Source organism: Artibeus jamaicensis, unplaced genomic scaffold (assembly GCF_021234435.1).
Source record: "Artibeus jamaicensis isolate MK-2021 breed Jamaican fruit bat unplaced genomic scaffold, CSHL_Jam_final scaffold_916, whole genome shotgun sequence".
Classification (NCBI taxonomy): domain Eukaryota; kingdom Metazoa; phylum Chordata; class Mammalia; order Chiroptera; family Phyllostomidae; genus Artibeus; species Artibeus jamaicensis.
In genome coordinates, this window is record NW_026522059.1 from 30,770,478 (window position 1) to 30,792,850 (window position 22,373).

Sequence of the window (22,373 nt, forward strand, 5' to 3'; positions counted from 1 at the left end):
TTTTGATCTTTTGGCCTTGTTTTTATTGAAATGATATATTGTTTTATAAGCGGTACTGAGCTCCAATCCCACATTCCTGTGGACATAACTATTATTCTTGCATGGTCTTAGCATCTTCTCTGGTAACCCTATGCATAATGTTAAAAGTATCTAAAAGGATATGTGTACATGTCTATGCAGGTGTGTATGTTGGGTGTGAGGGTGGGGAGGAAAATCTCTCAGTGGAGTACTGGATTGGATATTTGAGTCCATGTAGGGCTTTTTGTTTTATTTTGTTTTGTTTTAACAAAAGTGCTGTACCCAAAGCGCCATGTTTACAATGCAGACAGTCAGTGCAGCAAAGCGAACTGGTCCTGCTGGAATAAAATGGATGAGTTGGATGTGTCCACTGGGGTAACATCTGGCTTCAGGAGAGCACGAGGCAAGGCTATTTCCTTGGGTGAGAAAGTTTTCCACTGGAATATTTCTATAGACCTCTCTTAACATGCTCCTTCTTCTTTCCACTTTCCAAATGGAAATAACAGTGGAGGACAAAATTCAATAGCTTTGTAGCTCCTTGAGACTTTAATCAGTGTTGCTCAGCTCACTGACCAATTTGTATCTTATGCAGGACATACTGAAGTCTCAGAAGTGCTTCTAACATCATTAGTTGTAACAATGCTACTCATTTCTGTAGCATGATGATTTATAAGCACCCTCAAATAATTTTCTCATTTGATTTTCCCCTAAATTCAGGAAAACCAAGGCAAGCAGTATTATTCCTAGTTTAAGGAAGAGAAAAGTAAGACTTAGACAAATTAAAAGATATGATGAATGCCTCCCATCTGGTAAATGCTGAATATGAAACCAGACCCAGGAGTTTTGATTCTTATGTTGAGGGTTTTTTTTTACTATACTAAGACCCCTCTAATCTTTAGATATGATATTTATAGTTCCATAGTTATAATATAAAGTATCACAGAAAACCTAGAAAATATAAAAGAGAAAAATTACCAATAATCATACCAACCAGAGTTATTTGCAATAAGAGTCTGTATTTTTTGTATATATGGATATGCATGCACACATGTATAATTTACTGTTCTGCATATTAATATGTACATTTATATTATATAAACATGTACATAGATATATTTGTTGTTAGTGCACATACATGCTTTAGACTTCAAAAAGTTAGCTAAGGGTTCTATGTTGTACAGCCGATCTCTAGAATTTATTCAGCTTACAAAATAGCAACTTCATTGTGCACTTCGAAATATTTTAAGAGGACAGATCTCAAACAAACAAACAAACAAACAAACAAACATATAGAAACCCCCACACATACCACAAAAGAATACAAGGACATTTTTAGAGGAGATAAATCTCTGTAGTAGTGACATTGGTTGTAGCAAAGGCCTCATGGGTGTGTGCACATGTCTAAACTCATCAAGATGTATACATTAAATCTGTACAGTTTTTGTATATCAATACCTCGGTAAAGCTAAAAATAAACTTCAAAAAGTGTATAAAGCCTGTTACCATCATTCTCTTGGCTTACAATGTTTCTGTATGCTAAAATAATATTAATTTCTTAAATAGTTCTCTGCAGATATTTTATCTAGAGCTATTCTGTCCACTCCAGTAAACGTGTACACACACACAGGCATATGCATATCTATTATATATAGTCACGCATAGTGTGTATGTATAATATACATATGTATATAATACATGTATATACAATGATGGGCAAAAGTAGGTTTAAAGTTGTAATACAAATAAATAATACAGTAATTAATAAATAATAATATAAGAATAAATTCTGCATGTTGCATGCTTACAACTGTGAATGTACTTTTGCTCACCTCTGTATGAGATACACACATACACATACATTTTCCTCATCTTATATATAAGGCGCTGTGACCCTTATTGTGCACTTTAAAGTTTTCCAAAATATCTTTGGTTTCATAACCTAACAATTTATCTTGAATAATTTTCCAATAAATATGTAAAGAGTCTCCTAAGTTTTCTTATGGCTGCATGAATAAATACTAGCCTATCCCTCACTGAGGAACATTTAGATTTTTTCCCAACCTCATTATCACAAACCATGTAAAAGTATATATAAGCCATTTTTAGTTCATGAGTGTGTCTTTTCAGATAAATTCCAAAAAGTGAATTTGTAAGATCACAGGATGTGTAGATATTCAACTCTGTGACACGCTGATGAGTTGCCCTCCACAGACGTGGGACCTGTTCAGGTGTTCACCAAACACACGCAGGTTTGCCTATTTCTCCATGTGTATACCAATAGTGCGGGCTATTAAACTTCCGGGTATTGACAGTTTGATACATAAAAATTGTGTTTTTAATTTACAGCATGTCATTTGACATCTCCTTACTCTGTTTGTAATACAGGGATATGGAAGGTCAAACCCTATGGTGACACCATTGTCATGTTCTCAGAATTCACTTTGCATTTTTTTTTTTTTGGACAGAAGAGTTAAAACTTTTGTTGTTGGTGATGGTATTGTTTTATTTTTTAATGTTTTTTTTTAATTTTTAGGAAGAATGGGCCTTTTATTTTCAGGTTTTATTATTAAAGTCCTAAGTTTATTGGTAGACTTCTAGTTCTGCTGTGTGGTCAAGGATGGTTTGTGGAACAAAATATTCATATCAATTTTATCTTTATTGTAAAGTGGGCCCTTTAGCATTATAAACTTTCCTTTTTTATTTTGTTAATAATTCTGCATCTAAATAGGTTTACTTTTTGCTTCTTGTTTTTTATTTAAATAGTGAATTGTGTACTAAAGGACTAAAACTGGGGAAAGATTATTTATATTTGTGGCAGGCAGGAAAAATGTTTTCCCACAGCTGCCCACATCCTAATTGCCAGAACCTGAGAATACCATGTTACAAAGCAAGGGAGAATTAAGGTTGAAGGTTGAATTAAAGTTGTTAACTAGCTGACCTTAAAATAGAGAAGACATCCTGATCCGAGGCTGGGCCCAACCTAGGCATAAGGGCACTTGAATGGGGAAGAGGGAGGGAGGAAAGTCAGAATCAGAGAGACATCATGAGAGATGCTCAGTCATTTCTGGCTTTGCAGCTGCAAGGGGACCACACGCCAAGGAAGGTGGACAGCCTTTAGAAGCTGGAAAGTGCAAGGAAACTCTTTTCCTCCTAGAGCCTCCAGAAAGGAATTCAGCCCTGACAACACCTTGACTTTAGCCCTAAATAAACCAATTTCAGACTCTAAATCTCAAGAACTGCAAGAAATTAATTTGTATTGTGTTAAGCCATTTCATTTGTGATAATTTTTAAAGCAGTAATAGGAAATAAATACAATCTCTCTATATATATTTATCATTTCCAGCCCTCTTCATTTCTTTGTAAAATTCCCAATTTCCATCTGGTATCATTAACCTTCTACCTGAGGAGCTTCCTTTAACATTTCTGGTTGAGCAGGTTTAATGTCTGAAAAACACTTTGCATCAATTTTGAAAGATGCTTTCATTTGCTATAGAAAGTTTGGTGTTTGGTTATTTTTTTCTGTAAGCAGTTTGTTGATATCAATGCATTTTCTTTTGATGTACATAATCTCTAATTTTGGCATGCTGCATTTACGTATATCTTTAACATATATGTCTTTTTTCCTCTGGTTGTTTTTATATTAAACTATTTATCATTAGTTTAAGCAATCTTGTTATTATGTGCCTTGCTTCAGTTTCTATGTTTATGTTGTATGCTATCCATCAATATTTTGGTCCTGTGGTTTTATAGTTTTCATAAAACTTGAAAGTATTTCAGCCACTTTTTTAAAATTTGGAAGTCTTTCAGCCATTTTTTCCCAATACTTTTTCTCCCTCAACTTTGAAACAGCCCATTATATTTATATTGTACTACTTGATGCTGTCTCAGAGGCTCTCATAATTTTTTCTGCTTTTTTCTCTGCTTCATTGGGAGGGGTTCTATTGATATTTGTTAAAGTTTATTCATCTTTTCTTCTTAGTGTCTGATCTGTTAATTTCATGAAGTGTATTTTTCATTCAGACTCTTTTTTCTCCTGTACATGCTCCATTGGGAACCTGCAAATATTATCTTCTATTCCTTCCCCAATGATGTTCATACTTTTCATTATATCCTTGAACATATCTGCAACATTTATAATTTTTTTTGTAGAAGGGCCTGTGTGCTAATCCATCCTCTCTCCCATGTCTGAGTCTGGTGATAGTGATTGGATTTTCTCCTAATTATGGTTCATTTTTTTCTGCTTTACATGTAGGTTAATTTTTTATTGGATGCTAAGCACTGTGAATTTTGCATGGTTAAGTGATGTGTTTTGTTGCATTTCATTAAAGAGTTGATCTTTGTTCTGTTCTGGCACATAGTTAAGTTGTTTTAGATCAGTTTTATCCATTTAAAGCATGCTTTTAATTTCTAAGTCAAATCCAAAGTAACCTTCATATTAGGAATCATTTACTTAAACTACAAAAGTGAAAAACTTCTGTATCAAACTGACTGTGAGTTATTGCACAAGTTCACTTCACACTGACTCACTCTTGTAAGCTTCAGGAATTGTTTGGTCTGCTAAGTTTTACTGTTTCTTTCCCTGCCTTCAGGGAATTTCTCCTAACAAATGTGCACATCACATCACTACTCAATCAAAATTCAAGGGGACTCTGCTGACTTTTCAGAACCCTCACTCTGAATTTGGCTCTTCTCTGGTCATCCCCCCCCATAAATTACAGACATCTTAGCCTCTCTTACCTATAATCTCTGTTTTCCCCTATTCGGCAAAACTGATAGGATCTAAATTAACACAGTCTGAACTCCAGTCTCTATACCAGCTCCATGTAGCAAGCTGTTGCATCTGTAGAGCTCACCTGATTTGCTTCCTCTTTCTCAGAAATAACTGCTGTGTCCCTTGTTGACCAATGTCTGAAAGCAGTTGTCTCATGTATTTTGTCCAGTTTTATATTGGGAGGGCAACTTCCATAGCAATAAACCTTTTAAGGGAAGAAGTAAATGTTCCCCATCTTCTCTTTTAAACACAAATCTTTATAGCCTAATAACTTAAGGGAAGTTCTAATTTAATATATTATAATGGCTTATGAAAAGTATATGCTTTTTTTGTACACACACATATACATGTGTGTATTTGAAAAAGAAAAAGGGAGGATTTCTGGGTTAGTAGGGGTGCTAGTTTGACTTTCCTAAAATCGGAACATGAGACTCTTCTTGGGTTCAGTTAGTTATTTGAAGAATAATTCTAAACACATATGAGGTCATGGGGTTGTGAGGTCAGGAGGAAAAGCCAGTGTAAAAATGGATTCAGATTCTGCTGTGATCTCTAAGAAGTATGAGAACTATATATCAAAAGGATTAGGTGTTGGTTTTCTCTGGGGGCATTAAATGCTCTATATTGCCAGGCCATATTTACTCCTGTCCTGATCAAACTCCTTTGGCAATGGAGAAGGCCCTGGAGTTCAAATGTGAGAAGAAATCAGGGATACTCTTGAGGTGGATCCGGGCAGTTCTCTCAGGCACTCCTTGAGCATTGAACCAAGGTTGAGCCAAGGAGTTTGGCACAGGCATCAGAAGTGTCTGCTGTGGCATGATTTTCAGTGGGGTCAGGACACAGCATCCCTCAATGACAGACCATGAAAGGAAGTCTGACTCAGCCATAACCGAGGCTTGGTCTTAATGTAGTTTCCTATAGAAATTTATAATTTTGGAGATTAACAGACCCTATGGAGTGGCTGTAAGTTGAAACATTTATACATTTGCCATCAGAGGAGAGCAAATAAAACATATAGCTGAGCAAAGCTCTGGTCATTGGTGGTGCTCCCATTTGACACAGATGGCCAGGACTCCCTTGAGAGATCGACTTCCTTTGGCTTGGGTTCTGGAGCTTCTTTTCCAACCGCTTCCTTTTCTGTACCTCTCACCTCACACGTTGAGTTTGGTGCCCTTTTGTCACACACACCAGCACTGTTGTAAGTATAGCTCTAGTGGAAAATAAGTCCTAAATCCTTTCAACCAGGTGTTGACTTGCTATCATTATTGAAGAATACTTGTAAAAAGACTTGCTGTCTATTAAAGAGTCATACAATACTAGCAAGACAAATGATTTAACAACCTGCTGCTTTCCAAATTATTCATCTCCATTTTTCTATGTAAGGGGATGCATTTCCCTTTGCATCTCCTGAGTCCAAGTATAGCAAGTCAGCTTTATAGCCATGCTGGACCTCTCTTCCTTCCAACCAAACTCATTTCCCCCAGAATTCAGGTCATTGCCATAAAGGCTTCTCTGGATCAGTTCTGAGTTCTTGACCACAGGGTTACATATGAATCACAGTGCATGCCCTACCCATGATAACATAACTGGGAGGTGAGAGAATATATCAGAGCTTGTTGGTATTGGCAATTGAAATCCTGTTCTGCTCAAGAAGGTAAGTTAGTGCCTATTCTAAGGAGAAAGATTTATTTATTTACTTTTAATCCTCACCTGATGGTATGTTTTTATTGCTTTTAGAGAGAGAAAAAGGGAGGGAGAAATATCTATGCAAGAGAAAAACATCGGTCAGTTGGCTCCTGTATGCAGCCCTACTGGGGATCGAACCTGCAACATTTTGGTGTATGGGTGACACTCCAACCAGCCACCCAGTCAGGGCTATTATTTATAATTTTAGGAAGCTCTTGAAAGTTGACATTGTGGTCTGTTCTCCTGGTAAAATTCTTCATTATTCTGAAACTTCAGCTTATGAGCCTTCTAGAGAAATAGACTCCTATTAGTAGAAGTCTACTTTTCTACTTTCCTACTTTTTCCTCTGTGACCTAACTTGACTTCTGATGAAACTCCTCTAGCACCTCTGTGAGTCTATACAACTGCTGGAACAGGGGTAAGGGCTGGTAATGGCATTAACCAAATCAGCCTACATTAGAGTAGAATTCTGGGGTATGAAGTGAATGGTATCAGGGTACTACAAAGAGTGGCTTAAGTTATACATATCTAAGGAGTAAAGTAGCAGTCATATTTGAGTTGTGGAGCCCTGGGCTAGTCCCAGAAGAGATTATGAAGCTATCCAATCAAGGGATCACGCCCTGAAAAACTAAAACCAATATGATCTTGTAGCTTTTATTCTTTCGACCATTTACTGGTGATTACACTGATTGATTTTCAAGTAAGTTTTATGTTCCTGGAGTAACCCTCACTTGGTCATGTTGTATTATCATTATATATAGAGTATACGATTTACTAGAGTTGTTCTATCTATGTTCCTGAGAAATATTATTTAGAGTTTTCTCTGCTTGTTCTCTTTTTGTCTAGATTTAGAATTGGCATAATGCTGACACATAAAATGAATTGGAAAGTATTTTCTCCTTTTCCAATTTTGGTAAAAGATTGTATAGAATTAATTTTATTTGTTCTTTAAATGTTTTATAAAACTCACCAGTAAAACTAAAAAAAAAAAAAAAAAAAAAAAAAAGAAATACGGCACAAGATTCTATGAAATAAGTTTGGAATAGGGGGTTAAGGTTTACTGTCTTAGAGGGCTGGGACTTTCTTGATGGTGGCCAGGTGGGAGTGATGGATGGAATCCAGTAGAAAAGGCTGATTTTAATTGGTCGGTTTGGCTGAAAGTGAAATGCTTTGAACAGACCCTTCTCATATTCAGCCTTGTATCATTGACTGAGTGCCCCATCCAGGCTGTAAGCACTTCGGGTATAATGTAGTATCGGTAATTTTGTATAACCAACATACCACCCAGTACAAAGTTTTGCTCACTGCATGTTTCCCAACTGGCTGAAAAGCCTACTAACATAACAACCATTTCATTCAGTCTGGCATAAATAACACTAAGTGCTACTTCATGTAAACTACATTTGACAAATCGGTGTTAAATGTTTTATGATTTATTATACCTGGCAATATTTACTAAACCCATTTTACTCTTTAAAAAGTAAATCAAGAACATACTTGCAGGAGGTGTGTGAATTTTAAATCACTTTCACCCACATTAAATGGTCTCATTTAATTTAATGAGAATAGTCTCATTTCCATTAGGAAGTTCTCTTGTATTTTACTACCTCAGTGCCCTGAAGAGGGAGTCACGTTTATATTCCCACAAAGGGGCAGAGTTCCCTGTGCCACTTTCATAGAAAACCTGCCCGTGTTATATTGAAAATTCTATCCTGCACTGATTACTGGTCTCAATAAACACATTATTAAGGCTTTTACAGTTACCAGTGCTTGAGAGTTATTAGAAAATATAATGAAAAATATTTAATATTGCCATGTGATTGCTCCCTGCATTTTTTTCTATTTTAAAGTGTTAGTTAAAACGGTAATGCTCACCCCTATCATCCCAGTGCACTGCAGTTATTGGAAAACTAAGAGACAAACGTGAACTTTACAGAGCAGCTGAGCAGCCCAGGTCTGATGTTTTCCAGATGACTGGGTGTCAGGCAAACTGATCGCTCCATCTCAAGGCCATCGGTGCTCAGAGTGGACAGTGAGGACAAGCACTCTCGCTTTGTGTTCCTCCCAAAATCGGACATTTATTTAATGTAAAAAGTACATACAAGTTGAACTTTGGAAATGATGTTTATGGACTAGACATTTGTATGTGTGTGTGTAGACACGCCCATACACATGTGTAGAACTGACAGGGGGGTCTTCTTGATACAATTAATTCTATAACCTTTAGAACAAGCTGTCTTAGCCCTTGATAATTTAACTGAGACTTCCAAACATCCAAATTACTTTTGAAGGCACAATAATCATTTTGAGTTCATGAATGATATGGTGAAGTGAGGAAAGGGTCTTCACTGTATGGACTTTTAAGCCATTCTGGACGGGAACAGATATTCTCCACAGAATAGTTACCCTGAAATCAGGGACAGAGAATTCTGATTTCCATCTGTGGTGGCTTCATTAGATATCAATTTGGCTAGGTTGAATTACATTTCCCAGAATTTCCTTTCTTGTATGTTTCCAGGAAGGGCAGGCCAAGAGAGGACGAGGGAGCTTTGGTGAGTGGCGGCCAGTTTGCTGCTCACCAGGTTGTTGCCGAGCCTCCTCATTGGTGTGAGTTGGAGCTAGACCTGTGGCTGCTTGGTCTTCCTCTGGATTCCCCCTCAGATTCTCTGACTCCTGGGCCAGGTGCATGTGTTTAGTTCCACGATGAAGGGCCCTGGCTGTCCATGGCACTGAAATCAGAGGCAACAAGAATGGACGCAGGTGTCGGTCTGTCTCATGGGACACTACCTCATGCTTATGGATTCTCCTCTCACTTTATATCCATCTTCCCCACACACACATACTGTCAAGATTCTGCAGGCTACATATGTGTGTGCAACTATAGGCCATACATGCGTGTAGTATGTGTACATGTGACTATATGCATAGCCTGTGGCTCTGCTTCTCTGTGGGAATCCTGACAGACATGCCATCTGTGTCACATGGATATTAAGGCTTGGCTTAGATTTGTTATTTTTCATTTTTTAATTTAATCTTTATTGTATTTTTTTCCATTACCATTTAGCCCCCTTACACCTCCTGCTCCCCTGCAATCACAACCCTGTTGTCCACGTCCATGAGTCCTTTTTCCTGTTTGCTATTTTTTACTGAAATCCATTCTTCATCTTGTTTGGGGTGATCTGCATTAGAGAAAGTACCCTTATACAGGTTTTTAGCACCTCCCTCAAGAGATGACTTTAAAAGAGTCACAGTTGTGCGATTTGGACAAGTTCCCAAGATTCTTTTATTAACCTTCCTTCTATCCTCTTTTCCACTGGCACCCTTCTATTGGCCAGTCTACTTTACATCTACAGAGAGGAGATTATGCCTAAGAGAACGCCTGTGAAAACAGTATCTTTATTTATTCTATGATTTATATGTCACTTTAGAGGAGAAAATTCATAAAGAATGTTTCCAGGGGTCAGTCCTGAGAACTTGGTCTAAAATTTGAAAATCAAATTATGTTTAGTCTTGCACATTAAAAGTTGGCTCAATTCTCTCACGATTTCTTTTCCCTTTGATCTGACATTCGGCAAACAAGATGCAGTTGGATGCAGGACTGCAGACCCAGTGACCTAGCCTGTCAACTCCTTTGCTACCTCATCACTCAGAAGGAGGGGCATTTGGAATTTTGTTGATAGATTGGCTTGTGCAGGAACGAGCTCAGAGTGATCCAGCTTCCTTGTCCAGGTCAACATTGGCTCTGTGATGCTGACAGTAGCAAGAACTGATTGTGAGCGAGACTCAGGGAGCCGGTCCGCTCATTCTTGGCGACTGCCATGGTGCTCTGCCGTTGCTGTCATGGCAGTCACCTTGAGGTTTCCAAACATTTTCAGGCCAGATGTGAAGGAACGCAGAACTTGGATCGATCTGGAGCTTCATGAAAGCCAATCCCATTTCTAAGAATTTAAACTCCAAGTCATAACAGTTCACATTTACAAAGTGCTGATTCAGGCTTGATGCCAAGCATTTTATAGGCATTTTCTCATTAGAGCAACTCTCGGAGGAAGTTATTATTATCCCCTTGTTACAACTGAGAGTGCCGAGGACCCAAGGGGTTAAATAACTTGTCAGAAATTCACATGGCTCTAACTTGAAGAGCGAGGATTTGAACCCAGAATGTTGAATGCAAAAGGCATGTATGTAATTACCATGCTACACTGGGGACTGGAGGTAAGTCCAGTAGGAAAGAATGAAATAAACTCATACTGTTGTTTACAGTACTAGAATAGGAACTCGTCTTGCTCTATTCCTTCTCCCACCTGGTGGTCAGAGAACAGATGAGGGAGGAACTAGAGGCTCATACGTATTACCCTCTCTGCCCTTAAAATCAAGGCAAAACGTAAAAAGGTGGATGGCTACCACGGGGGGCACTTCTTCACAGTGTCTGCCACTCCCGGCTATGGCCTAGTTCTCTGATAGGATGGCGGATTAAAGCAGGGGGGATGTTTCTCAGAAGCTTTACTAAACAAATGGGGAAGATGTACATAGAATTTTTCTCAGACTATTAAATTACTTCTAAATTAGGAGGCAGAAGGGAGGCAGGGTGAACAGATTCTACTCCTTTTGGTGAGACAAGCAAACCAAAAAATCTGGTCCACATGAATTTGGTCAAATATGCTAAGTGCCCTGTTACTCTGAGAGTACATTTTATGCTCCATGTTGACCTGTCAGGATTTGTTCTGCTGAGTGGTACATGGAGAGAAAAGCCAGTCCCTCAGGCAGCCCTGGGCCGTCAGACCTGCTTGGACTGCTCCCGCTGCTCAGTGTGACCCTGCTGGTTCTCATTAACGTTCTCACTGCCTTCTCATCAATACAGAAATAAAATCAATATGATGACTCTCGCTTAACTTATAATTTGCAGCGTTCAGCATTGCCTTTGTCCTTCAACTCTTTAAGAACTAATGAGATATATTAAAAATCAAGATTCAAGTTGTAAATCACCTACCCTTTTGTGAGCACTAACATGTCAGTCATTGTATTTTAGTTCCACCATTCCTGCTGAGATGTTTTTCTGAACAAAATCCTTGCATGACTTAGATGTACCATATCAAGTGCCTCTCTGTGGTAGGTACTAAGGATACGAAGCTACACTCCAAGTGGTCCTTCACCCGAGAAGAGCAGAGTCTGGCCCAGAAGATCCATGTCTGTAAATGAGCCACAATCATCCAATGGCCCACGGGCACTGGAGTGCTCTGAGGGAAGCCAGCATCTCTGTCCAGGAGGCAGAATTCCAGAGGATCCTGCAAAAGAGGCAGCAGATTGAGCTGAATTTTGAAGGATACAAATAAAAAGAGGCTTGAGAAGCAAAGGGAATTGGAATGATTTCTGAGGAGCTGTGAGGAGACAGAGGCCATGTGTGAAGGCACTGTCAGACCACATGGAAAAGCAGGAAGAGGACTCTTGAATGCCATGCTCAGTCATTTTCATAATGGGGAATCATTTCATGCAAGGGAGAATCATGATAGGAGTAGGGTTTTGGTATTTTGGGAAGCTCTCTCTGCAGCGATGTTGAGAATGGAATTAGAGTGTCCAGAGTGGAGGTAGGCAAGCCAGTGAAGAGTCATTACTTTGTTTTTTGACAAGAGACAGTGGAGAAAAGGAGCCAGGAGACCGATTGCAAAGTGGTGTTCAGAGAGGCAGTGGCAGGTCCAGGAGTGAGTACGGTCTAATGAGGTGCTTCAAGTCAAGGGCTGGGGAGTTTCATGAGAGCAAGAACGGCTGGCGATGTCAAAGCTGCAGGCACATCTGAAAAAGATGAAAGTAGCTATTGTATGTGGCATTTGGAAAATGATGGGTGACCTTGGTGAGGTTAGTCTGAGTGGAATGGTGCGGGCAGACTGCGGGCTGGGGAGAGGGTGGAAAACAAAAAACTTAGGAAGTTGGTATGGACTTATTTTGAGAGACTTGACTATGATGAGCAGGAGGGTAGTCCTTCTGTTGTTGTGTTGTTTGTTTTTTATTTTGAAAAATAAACTAAATAATACCCCTTGAGATAGAAATGGCTGTGAAAATGGGACAGAGTCGCTTCCTCTTGTTTCATCAGTTCTGGTACCTTAAACTTTAAGACATATTGAAGGTTCAGAAGGATGAGCCAGTTGGACTCAGCTACCATGAGAACACTATTCTTTGTCAAAGGCAACTATCCTGGTCATTTTCCTTCATTTGTGCCTGAATCCCATCTTCCTATCCCTGTTGCTGAATGTTCTTCTGTTTACTTGGTTCATGCCCTGAATTAGTCTTGAACAATACTGTTGAACACATCACACTTCTGGCTCAGGCGCTGACTCTGGGTCCTAAACTGTGAACAGATTTTATTAGGTCATCCTGGGTTGCAGTTCCTTCTGTGCCCATGAACGAGGCCAGGATGTGAACCTCTCCCAGGTTAGTTAGCATCCTCCAAAGAACCTCAAGTGGTGGTATACCGTGGTACATTAAGAGTGGGGGCTCTGTAGCCAGGATGCCTGAGTTCAGATGCTGGCTCTGCCGTCTGTTATTAGATGACCTTGGGCAAATTTCTTCGCCTGGTTTTTTATGCCTCAGTTTCCTCATCTGTTCCCTGGGAATAACAACAGAAGCCACCATGTGGCATTGTATTAGGGATTAGATTTGTTAATATATGCAAGGTCATTAGAACAATTTGGCACATAGTAAGCCCTCAGTGCTTGTTCAAGTTCCAGTCAGTTCCAGCAAGGGTTTCTACCTTTTTGCTGCCCTCTGGTGGCCAGTGGACATATTGGAGGACTTAAAATGGGAAGTTGACCCCTTGCGTGCTGGACGAAATGCAGATATGATGATGATGAATATGATGATGACGGAAGTGCTTGATTATTATTTCATTCAATCCTCACAGTAATGCTAATGAAGTAGGTAGGGATCATTGTCCCCTTTGTGTAAAGGAGAAGATCGACGGGGGAAAAATTGCTCAAGATAAACTATACATGTATTGAAATAAATATCATATGCACTAAAGTAAACCTTATTCATAGCCAGTGATTCAATTAGAAAGAAATAAAAAATTTATTTGTTTAGTTTAAATTCAGTTCATGGTATATTTTGATCTGATTTTGTTCCAGTTCAATAATTTCATAAAACATATAGTTTTGGCTTCAAATCAAACTTCTTGAGTAGTTTTTTTCTCCTTTTCCCCCAGGGAAGGTTGGTTCAATTCATGGTTTAGTGAAACATTAACATTTGGGTTCAGTTCTATTTGAATTTTGGTTTGGAGTAGGATTTAAACTGATGGACATATGCAGGAAACAGCCAATGGCTAACAAGAACGCACTGTGCCTGCTTCATCAAAAACATTTCCAATGTCACCCAAGTAAATTCAATAAAAATTAACAACAACAACAACAACGGATATTCCCAGGTCCCTCTTTACTGAACCCGTACGATGTCTGCTTCTCTTGTCCTGAGTTGGAATAATAAGACTAAACATAGTAGTGAGTAGTAATTTTGCAATGCTGACACATGATCTCACTTTGCTGGATAGATGTATATGCTCAAAAGTTTGTGAATTTTGTCACGCATTTATTTTAAAGAATTATACATACAGATGGATGGAATTTGGAGGTCCCAGGCTTCTTGCACTTGTCTTGTTCTTATTATAACTGTGTAAACAGTGTGTGATTCTGACAACTGTTTTGAATGTGTGTAATATCTCACTGGTAAGTTATTTTTGATTTTAAAGATCTTCCTAATGTGAGGTTCAACTTCATTATATTCAGGGTCCAAAATAATGTTTGAGAGAATCGGGTTCTCAGGTTTATAATAAAATTTAACAGACAAATAGGACTTGCTTTATGAAAATGTGTTTATAGCCAGAATAGCTAGAACATGTCTATTCTATTAAGAAAGAGAAGCCTAAATTAAGGTTTTGTTTTGTATTGGGATAGTGGTATTTGGTTTGAGAGCATTAGTAAGGAAGCTGGAATCTGAGAGTATGAGTTGAATCAGTCTTTCTGAAATAATAATTGTAGTAACATTTATTGGGCACAGACTGTATGCTAACTGCCTTCACCAGTCATATAGGTACTATAATGATTTCCATTTAATAGCTAAAAAAAATGAAGTTTAGGAAACGAGAATAACTTGTCCAAGGTGTGCCAGTTAGCCAGAATCGTATTTTGAACTCAAGCTAATTCATAACTCAATCAGTTGACCATCATAGCAAATTTGCAGGTAGTTAGGAATTGGGTGAAAATATAAATTAAGATCAAGGAACAGCAGAAATACAGACACCAAGCAGACAAGCAAAATTGAGGGCATGTGCAGCAACTGAGAGTCAAGAGAAGTCAAGGGTCAGAACCTTTTCATGTGGATGAAAACCAGAGAGGGGGGAAACTAGTCTGATGATTTAGAAAAAAGGTAAACTTAACAAACAAGGGGGCTAGAAAACAACTGTAAGGCGTCAGCCACAAAGGACTCTTGATTGAAAGGCATCTTCAATTCTCTCTCCAGACACCATCAGCCAAGATAGAAGCCAACTCAATATTGTGCTCATTGGGACTAATCATAGAAGAAAGTGAGTAGGATCATCTTGCTTGAGCAAATGTGTGAACTCGGAGATAAGAACAGGTTTGAATTTATCTTGAGGTGAGGTGGGGAAAAATATTTCTTTGGTTACATACCATCAAGTTAAGTTCCCTGCTCAAAGCAGAAATTTCTCTTATAACATCTCTGACCAGGTCATCCAAATCTCTGCTTGGACATTTCCTGGGGGTGGCAAGTTTACCACCTTCTAGCCGTCTCCATCCTTTTATTACATTCTAATTGCTGGAATGTTCTGTCTTGTAAGAATTTTATCTATATATATAATTGCTCTTCATTATCCTGCCACTGTCCCTGTGGTCACCCAAAAAGACATCTTTTTTTCTCTACATGAAAACCTATAAGAGATGAAAATATTTAGAAACACCTAAAATACAAAGTCTTCAGAGATTGAGAAAATAAGCACACAAATCTACAGCTTAAAAGGAAAGAACTCCAGGTGGGAAGAGATGCCACGCCCAGCAATGTCTGTTTCGATTTCCACCCCACTCCCGGAAAAGTCCACCCTCTGAGATACCATAATCATATCAAGACTTGAGCAATGCCTGCTGTCTTTGCAGAACTATTAAGAGTTAACAGTGCTTTCTTATTCTTACTAGTGCTATGGAAACAACCTAGCATTTCTCAAAAATAAATATATTGAGACAGAAGAAAAAAAGTACAAACAAAGATAATGAGTGTGTAATCAATAGACATTAGCCTCGAATTTGGCTAGAATTTCCTCCCAACCAGGGTGCCTCCCTCTGTGTGCTCTCTCGAAGGGTGGTGAGGGGAGGCTGCTGGGGAATCCCGTGTGACAGTGGGAACTGCTGTGTTTTGTGTTCCGATAGGTGGAAGGATGCAAAATGGTCATTACTTCTGCTGAGAAAGGGCAACTAGGAAAATCAACCTTTTAGGGCACTTTCTATGGGTCTCTTAATCCTTAAAGTAACCTAGCAAGGTAGCAGGCATTATGAAACACATTTAAGGGTGGGAAAGAAATTGAGGCTCATAACTAACATTGATAATAATTAAAATATAATAAAAAGATGACATCATTTATTGAGTCATTTATTGAGTGATTTCTATCATGTATTATGATAGTAGTTACATATGGCAGCAACAACATATTCTCTTCACTATTTAATCAATAAACATTTATGTAATTTATAGACAGTATGTGGCCACACTGGAATTTGAAAGCAATCAAATTTCAGTGTATATAGATTGAATATCTATTGGCAAGCCAGGCATTATGCTAAGCACTATATTTAATCAACAAAATATAATAATCTCACTTTCAAGGAATTTACAATCCAATATCTGAGACCAACAAATAAATAAGCAATTACAGTATTCTATGATGATATAATATCATGTGGATTTAAAGGCCACATTTCTTCTCTTCCAACATACTCAGAAACATTAAATCTGGAAACGTGCTCACGGCTCCTCAGGCTGGGCTCCAAGGAATTCTCCTTTTTTAACGTCTTTGGACCATGCAGGCCCCCCTGCTTACCCTGCACAGTGTAGCCAAGGAGAGGACAGAGTGGCCATGGAGGTGGCAGTGTGGTGCCTGGGAGCAGAAGAAGGCGTGCACTTGGAAGCAGCTGCTTGGCCATGTGTGTGTGCAAGGGCTTCCAGACAGCAGAGCCCTTCCAGTGAACTGCTGGCCAAGGCATGAGTGAGCCCTTCTGCAGGGCACTGGAGAACAGGCGGGGCCTGGGAGCGGGGTGGGGGCAGCTGGGGGAAGCTGTTGTGCTGTGGTTCTCAAAGACAGAAACATAAATTTTTTTTCATTAAAACAATCTTGAAATTGTTGGCAAGCTCATAAAAAGGATTAGTTAGAGCCGTCTTGGGGCAGCTTTTCTTTGAGTTCAGTTTATTAATGTACATTTTTATGTGGCTTTTTATTAAGAAACATATGGTACTTTAGGCCATTTAACACCAAGGAAAAGGCTGCATAAAGAAACATTCTGAACACCAATATAATGTAAACTTGTACTGCCGCATTTTACAGAAAAGCTAGTTTGGGAAGATCTCTGAACAATTTCTAATGTTCATTGACAAGATATTTCATCCTCATTTAGAAATACATACACAAGCCTTTCAAAAAGGGAAAGAATCTGGGTAGTAAAGGATGTGTTTGTGTTGAAGGAGGATGGAAATTTGACAATAGTTTTTAAATATATATATATATTCTCCCTTCCCCCAAATGACTTATTGACCTTTTGAGGTGTTTTGTTAAAGCAGCTAAGGAGAATGTCTTATGTAGTTTGAATTTAGGGCAAAATCCCATAAAATGAGATCCTTCCAAAACTATTCTTTGCTGAGAAATGCAAGCTAATTAGAACAAGAGCCTTCAGGTTGAACTCATTGCCTTTTTTTTCCTTCTCCTTGCTGGGGCCTGGTTCAGAGTGCCAGACTCAGAGGCAAGAGAACTCTCAAAGGAACAGTAGCCAACCTGAACAAAACATCTGCTGGAAATATTCCCGTCTCACCTTCTGTTCTATCTGGGATTCACTACCAATGCCACCCTATCACCAATCCTGGAGGCAGCCATCCAGGACCATATGCCAGGGACTGGAACTATGAACACTAACCCCAAAGACAGCATGCAGCTGATCATAGGCTACTAATGGAAGGGCTGGAGATACCAATGAAATCATAGCCTACTGGGGCCACTTATGTGGCAATTTGTGTCAGGAAAGCCCTGTATCAGCGGTTCTCACCCAGGGGAGTTTTTGTCACTCAAGAGCACTTGGCGATAATATGTGGAGACATTTCTGCATGTCACAACTGAGAGGGTATGTTACTGGGATCTAGTGGGTAGAGGCCAAAAGTGCTGGTAAATATCCTGGAATGCACAGGATGGACCCTACAACAAAATCTTATCCAGGTCTAAATGCCAGTAAAGCGCCTGTTAAGATACTTTGCCCTCTATTAATGCAGGAATGTGCCCGCTGGTGATTGGGTTGGTGTACAAGGAAATGAGGTTGCTATTTTCATTTTTCTGCTCTGTCCGGAAGAGTACCAGAAACTCACCTGTGTCCTGGAAGGCACTAAGTCAATTCTACTAACCTTGTGGTGGCAGCAGGTAGTATAGACATTCCAGATACAGGTATACCTTTCTTATTGTGCTTCCCTGTACTGCGCTTCACTGTAAATTGAAAGTCTGTGGCAACTTGGTGTCAGGCAAGTCTATCAGTACCATTTCCAACAGCAGGCTCTCACTTTGTGTCTCTGAGTCACATTCTGAGAAATTGCACAGCATTTCTAACTTTTTCATTATTATCATATCTGTTGTGGTGGTCTGTGGTGAGTGATCTTTGATGTTGCTATGTTGAATGGGGATGCCACACACCGTGCCCATAAAAGGTGGCTTATTTAATCGATAAATGCTGTAATGTTGTGTGTGTGCAGACTGCTCAACTGACCAGCCATTTCACTGTCTCTCACCTTCTCTTCCAGCCTCTCGATTCCCTGAGGCACAATAATATTAGAATTAGGCCAATTAATAGCTCTCCAATAACCTTCAAGCATTCAAATGAAAAGAGTTTCATGTCTTCATTTAAACCAATAGCTAGAAATGAGTAAGCTTAGTGAGAAAGGCATGTGAAAAGCTGAGGTAGGTCTAAAGCTAAGCCTCTTGTACCAAACAGTTAGCCAATCTGTGAATGCAAAGGGAAAGTCCTTGAAGGAAATTGAAAATGCTCCTCCAGTGAACACATAAATAATAACCAAGCAAAACAGTCTTATTGCTGATACAGAGAACGTTTTAATGGTCTGGATTGAAGATCAAACCGGCGGCATTTCCTTAAGCCAAAGCCTAATCTGGAGCAAGGCCCTAACTCTCTTTAATCCTAGGAACACCAGGGAAAGTGAGGAAGCTGCTTTAATTGCAAAAAAAAAAAATTAAAAAGGGCAAAGATTGGCTCATGAGGTCTACAAAAAAAGCCATTGTCATAATATAAAAAGGGCAAGGTGAAGTAGCAAGAGATGTAAAAGAGGCATCAAGTTATGGGGATCTAGCTAAGATAATTAATGAAGGTGGTCGCACTATAAAATAGATTTTCAATGTAGACACAACAACCTCATCATGAAAGAAGATGCCATCTAGGACTTTCACAGCTAGACAGAAGTCAGTGCCTGACCTCAAAGCTTCAAAGGACAGGCTGTCCCTTTTGTTAGGGGCCAACGCAGCTTCTGACTGTAAATTGATGCCCATGCTGATTCACCATTCTGAGAATCCGAGGGCTCTTATGAATTATGCTAAATCTACTCTGCCTGTGCTCAATAAATGAAACAAAAAAGCCTGGATGACAGCACATCTGTTTAAATATAGTTGACTGAAAATTATAAGCCTGCTGTTGAGGCCTACTTTTCATTAAAAAAAGATTTCTTTCAAAATATTATTGCTCATTGATAATGTATTTGGATACCAAAGAGCTCTAATGGAGATGTACAATGAGATTAATGTTGTTTTGATGTCTGCTAACACGACATGTATTCTGCAGAAATTTATTCTTTTTCAAAGATTTTTTTTTTGTTTTATTTATTTATTTCTAGAGAGAGGGGAAGGGAGGTAGAATGAGAGAGAGAGAAACATCAATGTGTGGTTGCCTCTCGCACACCTCCAACTGGGACCTGGCCCACAACCCAGGCATGTGCCCTGACTGGGAATCAAACCAGCAACCCTTTGGTTAGCATGCTGGCACTCAATCCTATAAGCCACTACATCCAGGGCAGTTCTGCAGAAAATTTTAAGTCTTATGATTTAAGAAATACATTTTGTAAGGCTATAGCTGCCATATATCATGATTCCTCTTATGGATCTGGTCAAAGTAAATTGAAACCTTCTGGAAAGGATTCACCATTCTAGATTCCATTAACAACACTTGTGATTCATGGGAAGATGTCAAAATATCAACATTAACAGCAGTTTGAAAGAAGTTGATTCCAAACCTCATGGATGACTTCAGGGGTTCAAGACTTCAGTGGAGGAAGTAACTGCAGATGTGGTGGAAGGAGCAAGAGCAGTGGAATTAAAAGTGGGGCCTGAAGATGGATCTGAGTTCCTGCAATCTCATGATCAAACTTGAACAGATGAGGAGTTGCTTCCTATGGGTGAGCAAAAAAAGTGGTACCCTGTGATGGAATCTACTCCTGGAGAAGATGTTGTGAAGTTTGTTGAAATAATAACAAAGGATTTAAAAAATTACAGAAACTTAATTGGTAAAACAGAGGCAGTATTTGAGAGGATTGACTACAATTCTGAAAGAAGTTCTACTGTGGGTAAAAGGCTATCAAATAGTATTACATGCTACAGAGAAATTACTTGGGAAGAGTGAACTGAGGTGACAAACTTCATTGCTGTTTTAATTTCAGAAGTCACCACCGCCACCCCAGCTTTCAGCAGCCCCTGACCGGATCAGTCAGCAGCACCAACATCAAGGCAAGATCCTCCACTGGCAAAAAGAAGGCTTAGATTATCATCACCATTTTTAGAGATAAAGTGTTTTTTAAATTAATATATGTACATTTTTAGATAAAATATAATTGCACACTTAATAGACTACAGTATAGTATAAACATATCATTTCTATGCACTAGGAAACCAAAAAAAGTGTGTGACTTGCTTTATTGCCTTATCTGCTTTGTGGCAGTTGTCCGAAAGTGAACGAACAGTACCTCTGAAGTATGTGAGCAGCCACCTTAGGAAAGCTGATTGTTGTTGCCTCTGTTGTATTGGGAAGGCTTTAAAAATAAGACAGCAAGCCCTGGCTGGTGTAGCTCAGTGGATTGAGCGCGGGCCTGTGAACCAGACAATCGGGGTTCGATTCCCAGTCAGGGCACGTGCCTGGGTTGCAGACCAGTTCCCTGCAGGCCAGTTCCCAGCAGGGGACACACGAAAGGCAACCATACATTGATGTTTCTCTCCCTCTCTCCTTCCCTTCCCCTCTAAAGATAAATACATAAAAAAAATAAAAATATCCATAAAAAGATGGAGAGAGAAAAAGGAGTTTTTGTGCTCTCATTCTGGAAGGTAAAAAACCCCACCCTCCAGGATGGATGTGCAGACCTAGAGGTGTGTTGGGACCGCCCTGCCCTGCCTGGTTTCAGGAGCTGAAACCCCCCATGGCTAAGGCTGAGTGAGTGACCTTCGGACCATAAGCCACTTAGGAGACAAAGCTTATCTCCCTGGCAGGAGCGCCGCTTCTGCTCCTTTTTCCGTAATTGGACTCCAATGCGTGATCAGTTTAGCCAATGACAGGTAAGATTCCCAAGGGGGGGGAATCACCTAAGGCAGGAATGATCATGTGGAGGCCCCAGGGAAGGACTTGGGGGGCTAAGGAGAAAGGGGGTTATGGACCCTACCACCCCCCCCCCCCACCAGCTTTGAGGAAGCCTGACTCCTCAGTGAGTCTGCGAGAAATCTACGAGAATTCTTTGGCTATCTGCCTCCTCTGCCTGATTTAAGCCTGAAAACAATGACAGAGGTGGTGCAACTCTGTGCTGGGAGTGGTGGGCTCCCCAGGTGATCAGACCTAAAAAAGAATATGTAAAAAGCCTGTGAAACCTGTTTTGTTTAGAAGGCTGTCATTTAAACGATAAGGGTCCAAGCAAGAAGTTTGTTCCTCAGAGTTTTATGGCTCGTTTGTTAGCTCTCTGACCCTGACTGAGAATAAGCCCTCATAGTCCTTTGAATGCTATCTATTGTTTGATCCTTACCTGTATTCTTTTGCAAACAAGCCCAGTAAAAGCCCCTTGGGCAGGGGGCTCTTATCCCTTTCCCCTTTGAGGGACCCGCCACCTTTCCTCCCCAAGCAGATCATGTCTTGGTAGTGTTCACTTTCATCTGTGGCAGATGGGGGGACTTTGCAGGCAAAGTTGCCCCCACAGAGGTGGCTGAGTCTGTGATCAAGGGGAGGATTTCAGGGGAAAACATCATCACCACCTCAGATGAGTGGAGGAAGACAAGGCCAGGACAGGACCTGCCACAGGACCTCTCTCAATCAGCTGTTGCTCTCTCCCGAGTTCACCCCTTATTGCTCTCTCCCGAGTTCACCCCTTATTGCTCTCTCACAAGTTCCCTGGTTGACTGAGGAGACTGGCAGTCCTGTAGTCAGGAAATTATCATGCACTTGGCAAGAGGAGAGTAAGTACTCAGTTTACACAATGCTCAGTTTTTTTTTGATATAATCTAGCAATAAAATTCACAAATATTTCTTCAACTTCTGCTATTAGCAAGACACTGTCCTGGACTCTGTGGGTGAGATATACAGAGGAATCGATCATGGCCCCTGCCCTCAAAGACTCATTCCACAGT